The following is a 15596-nucleotide window of genomic DNA, read 5'->3' on the forward strand; positions in this document are numbered from 1 at the left end:
ATCTAACAATTAATGGATAGAGATAAAAAAATAAAGATTATTTATCTAATACATACATATATATACAGATACAACGATAATATATACATACCTAATCTAGCTAACCTCATCATATGATCAATGGCAAACAATACTAGTCTAAAGGTCATTTATTCACATATCCATATATATACACAAAGATAATTTGGATCGGCGACATACATACAACTTACATATATAAAAGATCATATAATATACACAGAGATAAAGATTGATAGATCATATACACATAAGTTTTTATGTTAAGATTATAATGAATAGTGACATATTATTTAAAAAAGATTATATATATACAAAGTTTCTTATATACATACCTTGTTCTTGACTATGAAAATTGTTTAACAAGAGAATTCTCGTACGCTGGCATCAACAGTCTGAAGATCTTAAACTTGATGAAGGTAAGGTTAAATTATCAAGTGATATTTGATTTTTTGTTTTTTTTTTCAAATATGAAAGACTTTTTATTTGTTGTTGAAAAAATGATAGAGTTTCAAAACTAACAGTAACAATGGAGAAAGATATTAGATGATGAGGTTGCTAAACAATTGAATATGAGGTTTCATGTCCAATGCAAATTTAATTTTTACTTTTAAAATTTTATTCACTTATTTATTGTAATTGAAGTCTATTCTAGTAAATTGAAATTTACTTTGATGATAGAGTCCAGTATCATCAATTGAGTTTACAACTTAATGATTCTAGTAAAAGGAAAGGAAAGAGTTACTAAGAAACTGTATTAGTTTAAACGGCTATCATTTATTAATCCATCATTATTACTACCGTGTGTATAATACATGGGTTGCTATGCTTTTTATTACTGCAAAAACCTTAAAGCTTTAATTGCTTCCACCTCATATGCCAAGTCATGTGGGTTGCTAACCCACTGGGTTGCTCTAGCTACGTCCTAAGATTAATAATAATTACCAATATTAATAATTAATAAGTACAATAACAACAATAATAATCCTTTTGAACAAATGTACTAGTAAATAATAGTATTAATAGTAATAATGAGTTTTAAATATAAGCATGATCTGATCTGAACTTATTTTTTCTGATCTAATATGAGTAGATCTGAAATAAGCAAAAATAAGATGAACCGAACATATCCTACATTTAGGAAACTTTCGAGCTTAATTGCGGTGGTAAGAGCAGCCCTTACCACTTCTTGAACTCAATTAAGTTCGCTGATCCCCTTGTGATATTATTATTACCATCCCTGATATCCTAGAATATCTTCTCATTTATTTATTTATAGTTTTAGATGGCACTATTAAAAGTATACTTTCATTCATAGTTTTAGATGGCTCTAAATACACACGTGACACGTCTTTCTCTAATTTTTGTATTTCAATCTTACTCCCTCCGTTTCCTAAAGACCTTCCCACTTACTGTTCCTACAGATATCAAGGAAAATCAAGTTGTGTAGGGCATGGTGTAAGTAAAATAGGATAGGGAAAGGGGTTAAGATAAATAAACAAATAGAAATGGGTTAAAGTAGGAGAGAGAAAGGGTGTAAAATTGAATTAATAATGTAATGGTGGACCATATGATAGTGACATGAGAGGGTAAATAGGGAAATTTGTTTTGTCAAATAAGGAATAAAGCAAAAGAGGAAAAATCTTTTGGAAACACCCTTAAACAAAAAGATGGAAGATTTTTAGGAAACGGATGGAGTACTTTTCAAGGTTAATTAATAAGGTCAAGTTCCCTATTATTCGAACAATCCGACTTGCGTGGACCCGGTTCACACTAAAAATAGTGTGGACCAGGCCCACGCACGTGACCCATTAAACATTACTAAACTTTTAATTACCAAAAATGCGCGATTTTCTCTCTCTTCAATACTTCCAAAATCCGCCACTTTCTCTCTCTTCAATATTTCCAAAAACCATAGATTCAATCGCTATTAAATTTCTGCAAATTATTGTTTCTCTCCATTGAAATTACCTACAAACTAAATCGATTCTTCAACAATTTCCTTTCGAATTGAACAATTGCGAAAAATTCATGGAAAAATCAGGTTTAATTGATCAAATAGATCTCAATCAGAGTATTGAACCATATAGTATAGACAATCTATATCACTCGACGACGGCGAACAACATTGAAGCAATCGACGACGAAAATCATCACAATTCAATCCAAAATGAGCATCAAGATTCACTGATAATAGATCTCAATAATACACCAATTGTTGAAGGTAACAGCATCCAAATCAATAGTTTCATTTCTTTAATTAAGCAAAAGAGTAACACTATAACTTTATGTAGGTAATGTGGTTCTGTTTCATGATGAGATAGAAAATCAATATCCTACTTCATTTGTTTCAAGTGATGAATCTAATTCAGCTGTCATTTCAGGTAAGTACTTACACTATATTAAAAATAGATACACTATATGATACAGAGATACACTATATCATACAGAGATACATTATATTCTATAGGAAAACAATAGGAAATATAGAAGTTATTTACTTACATGCATTACAGAAACATACACTATATCATTTTGTTATACACTATATCATTTTATTATACACTATATCATTGTAACATACACTATATCATTGTAACATACACTATCACTCTAACATACACTATATCATTTTAATATACACTATATCACTATAACATAAACTATATCATTTTAACATTACACTATATCACTGAAACATACACTATATCATTATAACATACACTATATCATTGTAACATACACTATATCACTGAAACATACACTATATCATTATAACATACACTATATCATTTTAACATACACTATATCATTATAATATACACTATATCATTCTAACATACACTATATCATTGTAATATACACTATATCATTTTGTTATACACTATTATCATTTTATATACACTATATCATTGTAACATACACTATATCATTGTAATATACACTATATCAATAAGTACACTATATCATTATAACATACACTATATCATTGTAACATACACTATATCATTGTAACATACACTATATCATCTAACATACACTATATCAATAAGTACACTAATAATCTATACATACACTATATCATTTAAACATACACTATATCATTGTAACATACACTATATCACTGAAACATAAACTATATCATATTAATATACACTATATCATTTAACATACACTATATCATATATCACTGTAACATACACTATATCACTGAAACATACACTATATCATATAACATACACTATATCATTAACATACACTATATCACTACAACATACACTATATCATTGTAACTCACTATATTACTGAAACATAAACTATATCACTATAACATACATTATCAATATACACTATATCATTTTAACATACACTATATAATCTATACATACACTATATCATTTTAACATACACTATATCACTATATCACTGTAACATACACTATATCACTGAAACATACACTATATCATTATAACATACACTATATCATTGTAACATACACTATATCACTATAACATACACTATATCATATCAATATACACTATATCATTTTAACATATACACACTATATCACTCAAACATACACTATATCACTGAAACATACACTATATCACTGAAACATACACTATATCGTTGTAACATACACTATGACATACACTACATCACTTAAACATACACTATATCATTGTAGCATACACTACATCACTTTAACATACACTATATCATTTTAACATACACTATATCACTTTAACATACACTATATAATATCAAAAACACATAAACTGATGTCAATATACACTGTAAAAGAAATATCACAAAATATTAATTTAAAAATAAACCTAAAAAAAGCATAACTCCAAAATTGAACAAAAATCAACAGAAATTTATCATCCAAACAATAAAAATCGCACAAAAAATCAACGATGAGTAATTGAACTACAAAACATCAAAACTACAAAAATTATAAGAAATTATAGTAAAAACTAAAATCAACAACATAATTACCATCAGTGTGAGAAGTTCCAGTAACCTCCGGAACTTTTGCACCAGTAACCTCCGAAACTTTTGCACCATCGCCAAGACCAAGCGATGAACGCAAACCTCTACGTTTTGCAGCATTTCCGTTACCAAGCGTCTTCTTTCCCATCGCTAAATTCAAATTTTACCAGAACTCAAAATGAAAAAATTATGGCAGAGAGAGATTACACAAAACTGAACTTTAAGAGAGAGAAACTGAAGAACTTAGGGCAGAAGTTAGTGGGAGGAGGTTATGACAAGAGAAAAGATGAAACAAGACAGTTTCTGAACAAATCTGAGGAGAGAGAAAATATTAGAAGATATGCGCGCGAAAAACTGAAAAGGCAATAAACTCACGTGATATGGATCGGGTGCACACTAAGTTAGTGTGCACCGGGTTCATATTAGTTTTTTTAATTATTCGAATTCTTTTTTTTTAACAGCAAGGGGACTTGCGAAAAATATATAAAACATAATAAACTTATATAAAGGGATTCCAGTACTATGACAGAATTGGGGCAAACCATGTGCATCCTAGGCCTGTTCTCGGCTTACCTTGATGATAGTACACCAATAGAAGTTGTGGGCTAATACCGCTAATTGTTTGATGTCATTAATCGTGTGTTTGGTATCACATAGACCTGATCAACGGATCGGGACGGGTCATGCTATATACTTTTCGGGTCGGGTTTGAACCTGTTATTAAAAGAGGTTGGGCGGGGTCGTTAAGGGGCTAGACTGACCCAACCCTAACTCTGTTTTTAAAAGTAAAATTAGGATAACACGTTAACTGTTCACTCTCTCTCTCTTCACGCTCACATACCAAATGTTGAAGTAAATATTAAGAAAGCAAAGCAATGGTGGAAAAAGTAAAACAACAAGCTACTTCATTAATTACTCTCTAATAAAACCCAATACAAAGAAGATATAAATAGTAACATTATACTAAGTAACTAACTCCTATTCTTAAGCCTAATAAACCCACTAACAACAAAGCACTTAGTACACTTATAACTCCTAGTAAACCCATGTAGAATCTAATACTTGCTACTAACCTACTAACTTAACAAACTAAGAAAGTATTGATTTCTTATCTAGCACTCCGGGGCGTCCGTTAGCAAGATCGTTATAACTTTTACAAATATAAGATTAGAGATATTAATATTTAAAGTTGCTTTAACAAGTAGTGAAAATTAAACCGTTACATTCATCTAAGAATGAAGGTTAATTACATACTACCTCCGTTCTTTTTTAGTTGCAACGTTTGACAAATTGCACTATTCATGTTCTCTTATTTGACCACATTTATTGATTTATATGTTAAACAAAATATAGTCATGTGGGGTCTTGTTTGATTCGTTTCGATATAAGCTTTCATAATATCAAATTTTTATAATTTTTACTTACATACAATTCGAGATAAAATGATTTGAAATTGTACATTGGCAAGCGTGAAAGTCAAAATGTTGCAACTAAATAAAAACAGAGGTAGTAGTATTCAGTCATATAGTAATTACTTGAAAATTTTCACTCATCTAAAGAAGATGCACTAAAGTCTCATAATAATTCATAACTAGAAGACAACTATCAACAGGGGCAGATTTACTATGGGTTCACCGGGTTCAGGTGAACCCAGTGATTTTTTGGAAAAAATACCAGCTTTTTTTTTTTTTCCTTTTCGCTGATGTTCTTTGCCTCCAAAGCGAGTTTTGGTCTCCCTAATAACAGAACGGGACATCAGAGGTTTGTGGTTGTCTGATTGATGGGAGAAGTTAATATCTAAATTAGCTAAACATAAAACTGAAAAGCCCAAATTGTTACCTTTGGTAAATTTGGTCTCCCTCCAAAAAAATCTCAAAGGTTTGAAGCCAAGTATTATGATACTATATAGTTTTTTGTTATCCAAGTATTATGTGTACATGTTCTTTTATTAGTTCTTTATTTGATTCTTTCATGTTCTTTGCATATGTATTTTTCAACAATTACAAATATATTTTGAAATCAAAATTAGTTGTCTCTCTATAATTGTATAAAATGGTAGAATGCTATGATTTAGTATTATTTTTTTTATCAATAAAAAATCCTTCCATGTGCGCTAGTAAGTTTAGGTGACAAATTTGAAAAGTTCCCTCCACGTGGTAAGCCACTTACTTAGTTTAGATGGTAGATTTTTTTTTTTATTTTAACAATATATCTTCCGCATTATGTACTTATTTCGGAGCGAGGAATAGTTAAAATCTAGCTTTTTAATTGGTAAGGTGGCAATCAAAGCTTGGTTTTACTTTTTGAATCTTAAACGACGTCGTATGAAAACAAGTGCACGGTGTGCTACATGCACCCGGGTGCACATACAAAATTGCGGCCCCCAACATCTAAGTGAATGGATGTATTTTTTTTTTACCAGCTCCGAACCCATAGGTTTAGAATCCTAGATACGCCACTGGCTATCAAAAACGTAACTTCAACTCTTCAAATCTCCGAAAATCAATATAAATCGAGATCAAATACGGACAACAAAATTACGTAGGGTGGAATTTTTTTTTCTTAATTCTATTAGCCAGTTATAAATAAATATTTTTATAAAGTTTATATATACTTACATAATTCCATTATTATGTAGTAAAAAAAAATCCTTCCATAGAGGTCGATAGGCACGTGACTTGTAAAAGTGATAGGTTCTAGACTTGTAGGAGTACTAAAAGAAAATAAAGCCCGTGAGTGGAAGCTTAGGTTTGTGTGATATAAATATATAATAAAGTGATAATAATTGAAGAGCGTTCTTTAGGTGATTCTAATTATTGACAAGCCACAAGAGAATACCATAAAAGGAAAGATTTAAAGTGGTAGGGAACACATGGCATGGTATCAATGAATATAGATAATAGAATTTCTCATAACATCCTTCCATTTTTCAGGAAAATAGTCAAAACACACTACTATATTTGTTTTATATTTATCGATATGGTGTGAGTATGTGTATTATACACATAATTCACTATGATCAAATTTTTAAATAAAAACAAATGTATATAAAATATATGATATCATAATACTCCCTCCGTTTTTATTTAATTGTTATATGTTAGGTAATGTCACTTCAAGTTTTTGAAATGATACTTTTTGACCCATTTAATGTAAAATAACGGAGAAAAATAAGTAGTACTTTTGGGTAGAAAAAGAGAAAAACAAATATAATTAATACTTAGTTCAAAAATATAGTTCTCGTTTCTATATTTAATTTCACATTTTTTTTCTTAATTTGTCTAGAAAAACCTTGTCCATATCATTAATTTGCTTCTTGAATTTTTTTTTTTTGCTTTGTTTATTCAACCCAAGTGTTACAATTAATCTTCTTTCACCAATTATTCTTAATTCTCTCTACTAAATCATTTTTTCCATACAATATTTATTTAAATAAACAAAAAATCTTTACTATCACTCTTATATTCTACTTACCTTAATTTCCATGGAAAAATAGAACCAAGAACTATATTTTGAGATGGAGAAACAGAGAAACTACTATTATTGTACTATTACAAATTTAATTACACTCCGCTTACTGAGCTAAGTAGCTAGCTATGTAATTTTTTTTTTTTGAGATTTTAGTTTTGATAATTAGTTAGTTAAATTTTGAGTAATTATATTATAACTATACTAAGCTTATATTATTCGGATTACCTATCATAAAAACTCTAAATTTTAAATACTGATTTTTTATCATGTTTCTAGAACACTTTTTTTTTGACAGGATCATATGTCTAGAACACTATTCATATATCCAAGTTTGACCTAGACATTTTGAATTACTATATGTTCTACAATATTTCAATTTAGAAGCTAGCTTTTTTTTTTGTGAAAGTAAAATTCTACATAGTAAACGAGATTATGCACAGTGAACAGGTGATGAGGTGATGGTGGAGGACCGGATAAAATGATAAATAGAGGTGGATATGTACTCCCTCCGTCTTTTTTTATTTGCTACAAGCACTTTTTCACAAAGACCAAGGAGAGAGTGGGGACCATTGACATAAATGGAATTAACAAAAAAGCAAATAGGTAAATTGTGGGACCTATGTATTATATATGGAAACATTTACAAAATCAAGAAGGGAGTGATGGCAAATTTGTAAATAAAATGTGGGACTTATGTACTATATATGGAAATATTTGCATATGTAGCAAATAAATTGAAACACGCCTAAATGGCAAAATGTAGCAAATAAAAAAAGACGGGGGAGTAAATATGTGTATCTATATGGGGTATATTATAAAGGACTCCAGTCTCCATGCACCCAAGAAAAAAGGGAAAAAGGTTTCCCCAGAAAGGAAAGGTTTCAAAAGAGGAGAGAGAACGTTGTTTGGGACATAGAGTCAAATGAATGAAGAAAGCGATCCATCACTGAACACCACAAATCTACTAATACCATCACACTGCAATTTTCGTCCTTAGTCCTTACCATTAGCAAGGCCCCATCCGGCCAATAATAGTACGTTTCATTTTATATGTACCTCAATTCTGTCAAACTATGTACCATGGTTCATGGTACTTCTTCTAGGTTACGTACTCGTATTTGTATTTGTATAGGTAAATTCGCGTCAATTCAATAGTCGTAATATACAATTATTCTACTGATGAATAAAAAAGTCACCCAAATCCTATCTCATAATGCAGGTATATTATTTTTGTTTTAATTTTTTAAAATTTTCTAGCATAATATACTTGAAATATTCAGCTTATGTGACTCTCATAGTACTTTGCACAAATAAGAATAAAAATATGTTAATGAAAGCAAATATTTTGATTATATAACTTGGCACATATCAGTAAAAATTCATATAATGTTTATCCAATGTTTCTTTTTCTACATGAGTTCTCTTTGCTTTTCGCAAACTAGATGCTACATTATTTATAACGGAAGAAGAAGAATCGTAAATGTTTTTTCGTCTTAAATAATCATAATAGAAAAATGTGCACAAAGTTTCATGAAAACTATGTTGTGGGTCTTGAATTGTGCTATCTTATACTTCCTTTGTTTCTTTTTACTTGCAATAGTTTGATTTTCACGCTTGTCAATGCATAATTTCAACCATCAATAAATTTAAGTACCGATAAATAAAAATTATAAAAAGTATATATTCGAAAAATATACATTCAGACGAATCTAACAAGATCCCACATGAATATGTTTTTCCTTAACTATAAATCACCAAACATAAACTAAGTAGAGTTGGTGAATAGTGTAAAAGTCAAACCGTTGCAAGTAAAAAGAAATAGATGAAGTATTAGAAGTAACAATGGAAGGATGCTGAGCCCCTGGTGCGACAAAAAGTGGTATTTCTGGCTTGGATAATCTGGGGAGAGAGAAACTTACGGGTCTTCGAAAACAAAATAACTCCTAATGTGGTTTTGCTGGAGCGCCTAGTGAGGGCAGTCAGGGAGCATAACTCATACGCTCTCCGCGTCTACAAGTGTACAGTGCCCTGCAGTACACGTAGCGCTGGGAGATGGCTCGCTCCTCCGGCAGGCATTGTAAAGTTGAATGCGGACGCGTGCACAGCTGTGGAGGGTTGGGTTGGCATGGGGATCGTAGCACGAGACGATAAGGGAGAAGTACTGTTTGCTGCCACCCGTCGAGTGAGGGCTCGGTGGTCGCCGGAAATCGCTGAAAGTCGCGCCTTGCTTTGCGCCCTCAGGTTGGCCAAGAATCATGGCTATGAGAAAATCATCATGGAGACGGATTGCCTGACGCTAGTGCACCGTTTGTCTAAAGCTGTAGTGTTTTTTTCTGATTTTGATAATGTCTTAGAAGATATTTTTGAGCTAAGTTCTTTCTTTAGTTCTGTTATTTGGTCGCATGTAAGAAGGGATGGGAATCATGTTGCCCATCACCTAGCCAAACTAGTGCCTTTTGGTGTTGAACAGGTGTGGGAGAACCACTGTCCTTCAGAGGTTGCTCCTTATGTACTTTCGGACTTAATGTCCATTGATTAATTGCACTAGTTGGTTTTTCCCCTCAAAAAAAAAAAGAAGTAAGGGTGATATGAAAACTAAGTGTTATATTTACCCGTCCGCGTAATTCTACCAACATTCCCTGGTCATCTCTTACCCGAACACTTGGGTTACTCCACCTGCTTTGGTCAGCTCTCACCGGAGCAATTGAATTTGCTACACACTCGACTTGGGTATATTCATACTATAATCTCCTAAATCCTAGTCATAAAGTTTCCAAACCCTTCTTACCATGAGGATAGACCACAAAAAACACACTTCCTACTCCTACTCATAAACTTGTCCCCTTTAACCTTTTGGTTATGACTTTATGAGCATAACATAATCACCGAAAAGCACGTAATTCAGCAAAAGTGGGAGGTTAGAAGCTCATATGGGGTTTTGTTGTCCGATAAAGATGAGGGAGTACGGTTAAGCAAATATTCAGCCGCTAATGCACATTCACCCCAAAACTCAATCGGTTAATTGCCATAAAAACGCAAGGCTCTAACAACATTCAATATATGACGATGTTTTCGCTCAACTTTCCCATTATGTTGAAAAGTTCCAGCACAAGATGTTTGAAAAAGTATACCATTATCCACAAAATAATAGTCTTTCATGTAATTGAATTCGGTGCCATTATTATCACTACGAACCACTTTAACATTAGCACCAAATTGACGAATAATAGCAAAGTAAGAAAGATCGAAACACCACAAATACTTCAGTTTTATCAACCAAAAGAAGAACCCACAAAGCTTTTGAAAAACAATTGTTAAAAAAATATATCGAGCACCACAATAAAAAGGAGTATGATAAGGTTCCCAAAGATCACAATTATCTTTGCTTTCCCTAAGCGGAAACTTCTAGAGTGTTTAGCTTTATGACACACACCACAAACTTTATTTAAGACAAAATTAGAACTACTTCCTCTGTTTTTTTTAACTTGCAACACTTTTTTTTTCATCAACTCCAATGCAAAATTTGGGTAGGAGAGAGGTAGTGGGGGAAAAAAGAGAGGGTCCCATGTGATTGGAGAGAGATAGAGAGTAAGGAAAAACAAAAGTAGAAAGTGTTGCAAATAATTAATTATTTCTCTTTTAGAAAAATATTGCAAGTAAAAAAACGGAGGAAGTCTAATAAAAGGGAGAGACTCCAGTAGTTTATCATAAGGATGCCCAACATTTTGTGCCTCAAACTCTGGATTATTCTCCCCTTCCACACTCAAAACTTGTATCTTCGGAACATCGCGAAAAAATAGAGTCTGTGTCTTCGTTCACGTACTCCAATCAAGGTCCTCAAGTGGTAGTCCTGTATAATAATGCACAAATGTTTAGTGAATTGAACAACACAATTTAGAACATCAGCAAGATGGGTATCATAAATTAAATTGCAATTCAACTAAGGTACGTAGAGAGCATTTTTTTAATATCAAACCGGCGCCAAATACACTTCACCCTGCTTGGTAGAGCATTTTTGCTTACCATCTGGAAGACCAATTGGACACTCAGCCATATTAGTCACATTATGTAATACTACCCCCGTTTCTTAATAAGTGCAACATTTCCCTTATTTGAAATAGTCACAATAAGTGCAACCAAGCTCAAAATGGTAAAAAAAGTTCAATATTATTACAAATATGCCACCAAGAACCAAGAGGGGACCACAACTTTTTGTTTCATCACTTGAATTACTCTACTTTATTGTGGTCCCAACTTTCTCTCTCTACATTCCTTGGTATTCCCCCACTTTCTCTATGTTGCACTTATTAAGAAACGGAGGAAGTAAATCGTAATTCTCAATTACACGATTTGAAGCTCCCGCGTGTCGATAATCCACGGATTCACATAACACTTACCACTTAAACGTAGGGGTGTTCATGGGTGGTTAACCGTCCCGAAACAATATTTCGGTTCGGTAACCGAAAGTTTCGGTACGCTCTTTTTGCGAACCGTAACCGTAACCGTTTAAACCGGTTACCGCCTAAACGGTAACCGCTTTTTCGGTACGGTTTTTTGGTTAACCATTAACCGTCGTTTAAGTTATACTATTATGTTTTACTTAATGTACATATATATTTTCAATTTTTTTGTGCATATATTTTATATTATATATACTCTAATATAAAATGTATTATAAGTGGATAATAAATCAATTGGAAAACATAACTAACACTAAGAATTCACTCCATTTCCTAATTACATTGTTTATATTAGACTTAGAGTTTCTAAATAATTACATACTTCCTCTAATTTTTGTAACTTAGCAACAAATATTAGAATTAATGTAATTGTTTGAAAATGTTTCGCAACAATTAAATAGAGAAAAAATATTTCGGTATTTCGGTTAACCGTTTACTCAAAAATCATAACCGTAACCGTACCGTTTAACCGCTAATTTTTCCGGTTCGGTAACCGTACCGTTCAAACTTTTTTTTGTCGGTACGGTAACCACCCATTTAGACCGGTTTTTCGGTATTTCGGTACGGTATTTCGGTTTCGGTTTTTTATGAACACCCCTACTTAAACGTTCATCATTAACTTTGATGGAAGGAATTACCAAGCATGGCTAATAGACGCTGCCAATGACTTGCATTCTTCCCAGGGAGAGATCCCTCATTGCGTGCCCTTAGAGAATGTTGTTGGCACTTTTTGTTGCCAGCAACCATGGCACGCATCCCTGCTCCCCTACCACGACTGGCAGCAGTTGCGGTGCTTGGAGTACTGCTTGTATGTAGTAGGTGCCGACGCGCGATCACGTCCGATCATCCAACTGCCATTACGTGGTCTATGTTCCGAGCCCTCGGGATAACCATCTTTTCTGAAACAATGCTCTTCATCATGACCTGTACAAACTACAAAGATAGTAGGTACAAACCAAGCCACACTTATTGTGATCATTACTACGACGCCCACTGTGAGGAGAAGGATGGGACTCCACATCCAAGGTCATAACATGCGGTCTTGTTTGACTCGGGCATGCATGTGAAGAAGATTAAAGGTGTTCTTCTTGAAGAAGCACTTGAAAAGCTCGATCAAGACTCGACATTGGGTCTTGAGAAAGATGATTGGACCGTGCATTACTATATAAATCAGAATTAATGCCATACAAAAAATCATGGAACCGATCTTCCTTGGCACGAGCTTGAAATTGTTCACCAATATTACAGTACAGGTGCAGTGACCACATTTAATAGTAGGGAATGTATTATAAGTAACAACTACTTCATCACATAAAGGCCAGTGGCGGAGCCAGGATTCCAAAATCGCGGGGTCACAAAAAATACTTAACAACAAACTGAGATTATCGAAGATCGGGTTGTTTTCCATTGCCTTTGTTTTTTTTTATCTAGGCGTGTCACTCATCGTTTTCTATATTCATTATTTACTACAAATTAACACATATGAACTAACTATTAAACTATATGAAAATCATTCAATAAATTACCATCATAGAGAAACTAAATCATCATATAAAATTATAGATTAATTGACACTACCTAATTTATACAAATTCACATTTCACAAAATTCACAGATTCACAAAAAAAACATAACAACAAACCGACAAAGTGCATCCACGATCCATCACACTTCACAAATTCGAAAATTCACACATGTATGCAGATTTACAATTAATATCAACCAAATAAGATTTTAAATATGCAATTTAGGAATTAGGAAATAAATAATGTAAAAGAATTAAAATTTAAACTCTTTCAAGTTTCAATACCTGATGGCTCATGGCTGCCGTAGAGGTCGGAGGAGCGGTGCGGGTGTGCAGCGCGGTGGTCCGTGGTCGCTTGGTCGGCGTGCAGGCGTGCGTCCCATGGTCGACGGACTCCGACGTCTGAACGTGATTACGTGAAGTCGTGAAGGCTGAAGCGGTGAAGCCTGAACAGGGAAATTAAATTTTTTTTTTTTGTAGCATGATACTGAGGTGTATTAGGAAAGGAAGGAGGGAGAAAGTGATAAGTTTTAAAAAATAAATGATTTTTAATTTTTTATTTAATTAAAAATTTAATGCAAATGGGGATCCACTGTCATTAATAAAATTTAATTGAGTCTGCAAGTGGATCAAGATAACAGGGGAAATTAGCGCTAAACTCCTCTTTTCTAGGCTATAATGCTAAACGTTGCGCTGATTTTATTATTTTTTTTTTTGAAAAATCTTAATTTTTTTTTGTAATTCGTAGGGTCACTTGACCTATACTAGCTCCGCCACTGATAGAGCTTGTAACAAATTAAACTAAAATACTCGACCACGGATATGGTCTTGGATTGTTTACACTCAGCTAAGGCAGCCTTGAGTTGTTGATTACGAGGTCCATTATCGACATCGAACCGAATTTCCAACGCATCCAACAATGGTTTAGCCTCTTCCAAATATGGGATAGTTTTCTGTACCGAAACATCAACAGGTATTGAGAAGCCATTTCACAAACATGGATTGAAGACATCTCCAATCAAGTAACTTCGTGTCAATGGGTTTCTCAATGGAGCCATCAAAAACTCCAAACAATTATATCATATAGTTTTATTACACTTGTACACAATTAACGATTTGCGTCGGACGTGAGACCACCATTTGCGTCGGACATTGGTCCGACGGCACAAGTGTCGATACAAATCAAGGAGACAGGATATGCGTCGAACTAGGACATGACGCAATTGATGAGCTATTTGCGTTGGACTGTGCACAAGGTGCGACGACATGACTCTTCCAGCCAGCGCTGGCTCAATCAAATGATTGTCACCTGCGTCGGACATATGGTAATGTGTGACTCACATAACAGTCATCTACGTCAGACATATTGCAACATATGCAACGCACATAACAATCATCTGTGTCAGACATGTTGCAACATGCGATGCACATGGCACGTGTTAGCTTTTCTTTCGTTGTTGCTGCTTCAGAGAAATGTTGGTTTTCTTTCTTCCATTAGCACGTGACAAAAATATGGTCCATTGCAGTTGGTTCTTTTTTCACTCCCACTAATGAAGAGAATAGGAAGTAATGAACTTAATCATTGTAGAGTTTAAAAACCATTCCATTCAGATTAACAAGCAACATATTTAGTAATTGAAATGAATCAAAGTACAAAAGAATCCTAAAAATACATGTCTCTTAAACGAAAATAAAATATATAAGCCAAATAAACAAAATTAGATCTAATACAAAAAATCTGGGTAAGATCGAATATGAAAATCTGAACTGTCAACTTAATTTCGTGGAATTCTGATGTCTTCTTCAATCTTCAACGTCATCTTCAACTTTCTAGTTGCCCTTCGCCTTAGTTTCAATGACACCTGCGAGTGTGAGAGAGGGGATCGCGACCGTCGTTTGCAATTTTGGTGATATCTTGGTTCAGCAGTTAGTTGCCCTTCGCCTTTGTTAGAGATGCTGCAGTTCTAAGAGGAAGATGAAGAAAGAGGGAGGGAGGGAGAGAGAATGAATCCCAAATCCGAGAATGAAAAAAATTAAACAAAAAGAAATCAGATCTAAAAAATGAAAATAAAAAAACCGAACATTCAATATTAAATATTCATAACTTATAATTTTCAATAGATAAA

The sequence above is a fragment of the Beta vulgaris genome, chromosome 6 (assembly GCF_026745355.1).
Source record: "Beta vulgaris subsp. vulgaris cultivar EL10 chromosome 6, EL10.2, whole genome shotgun sequence".
In the NCBI taxonomy this organism is placed as follows: domain Eukaryota; kingdom Viridiplantae; phylum Streptophyta; class Magnoliopsida; order Caryophyllales; family Amaranthaceae; genus Beta; species Beta vulgaris.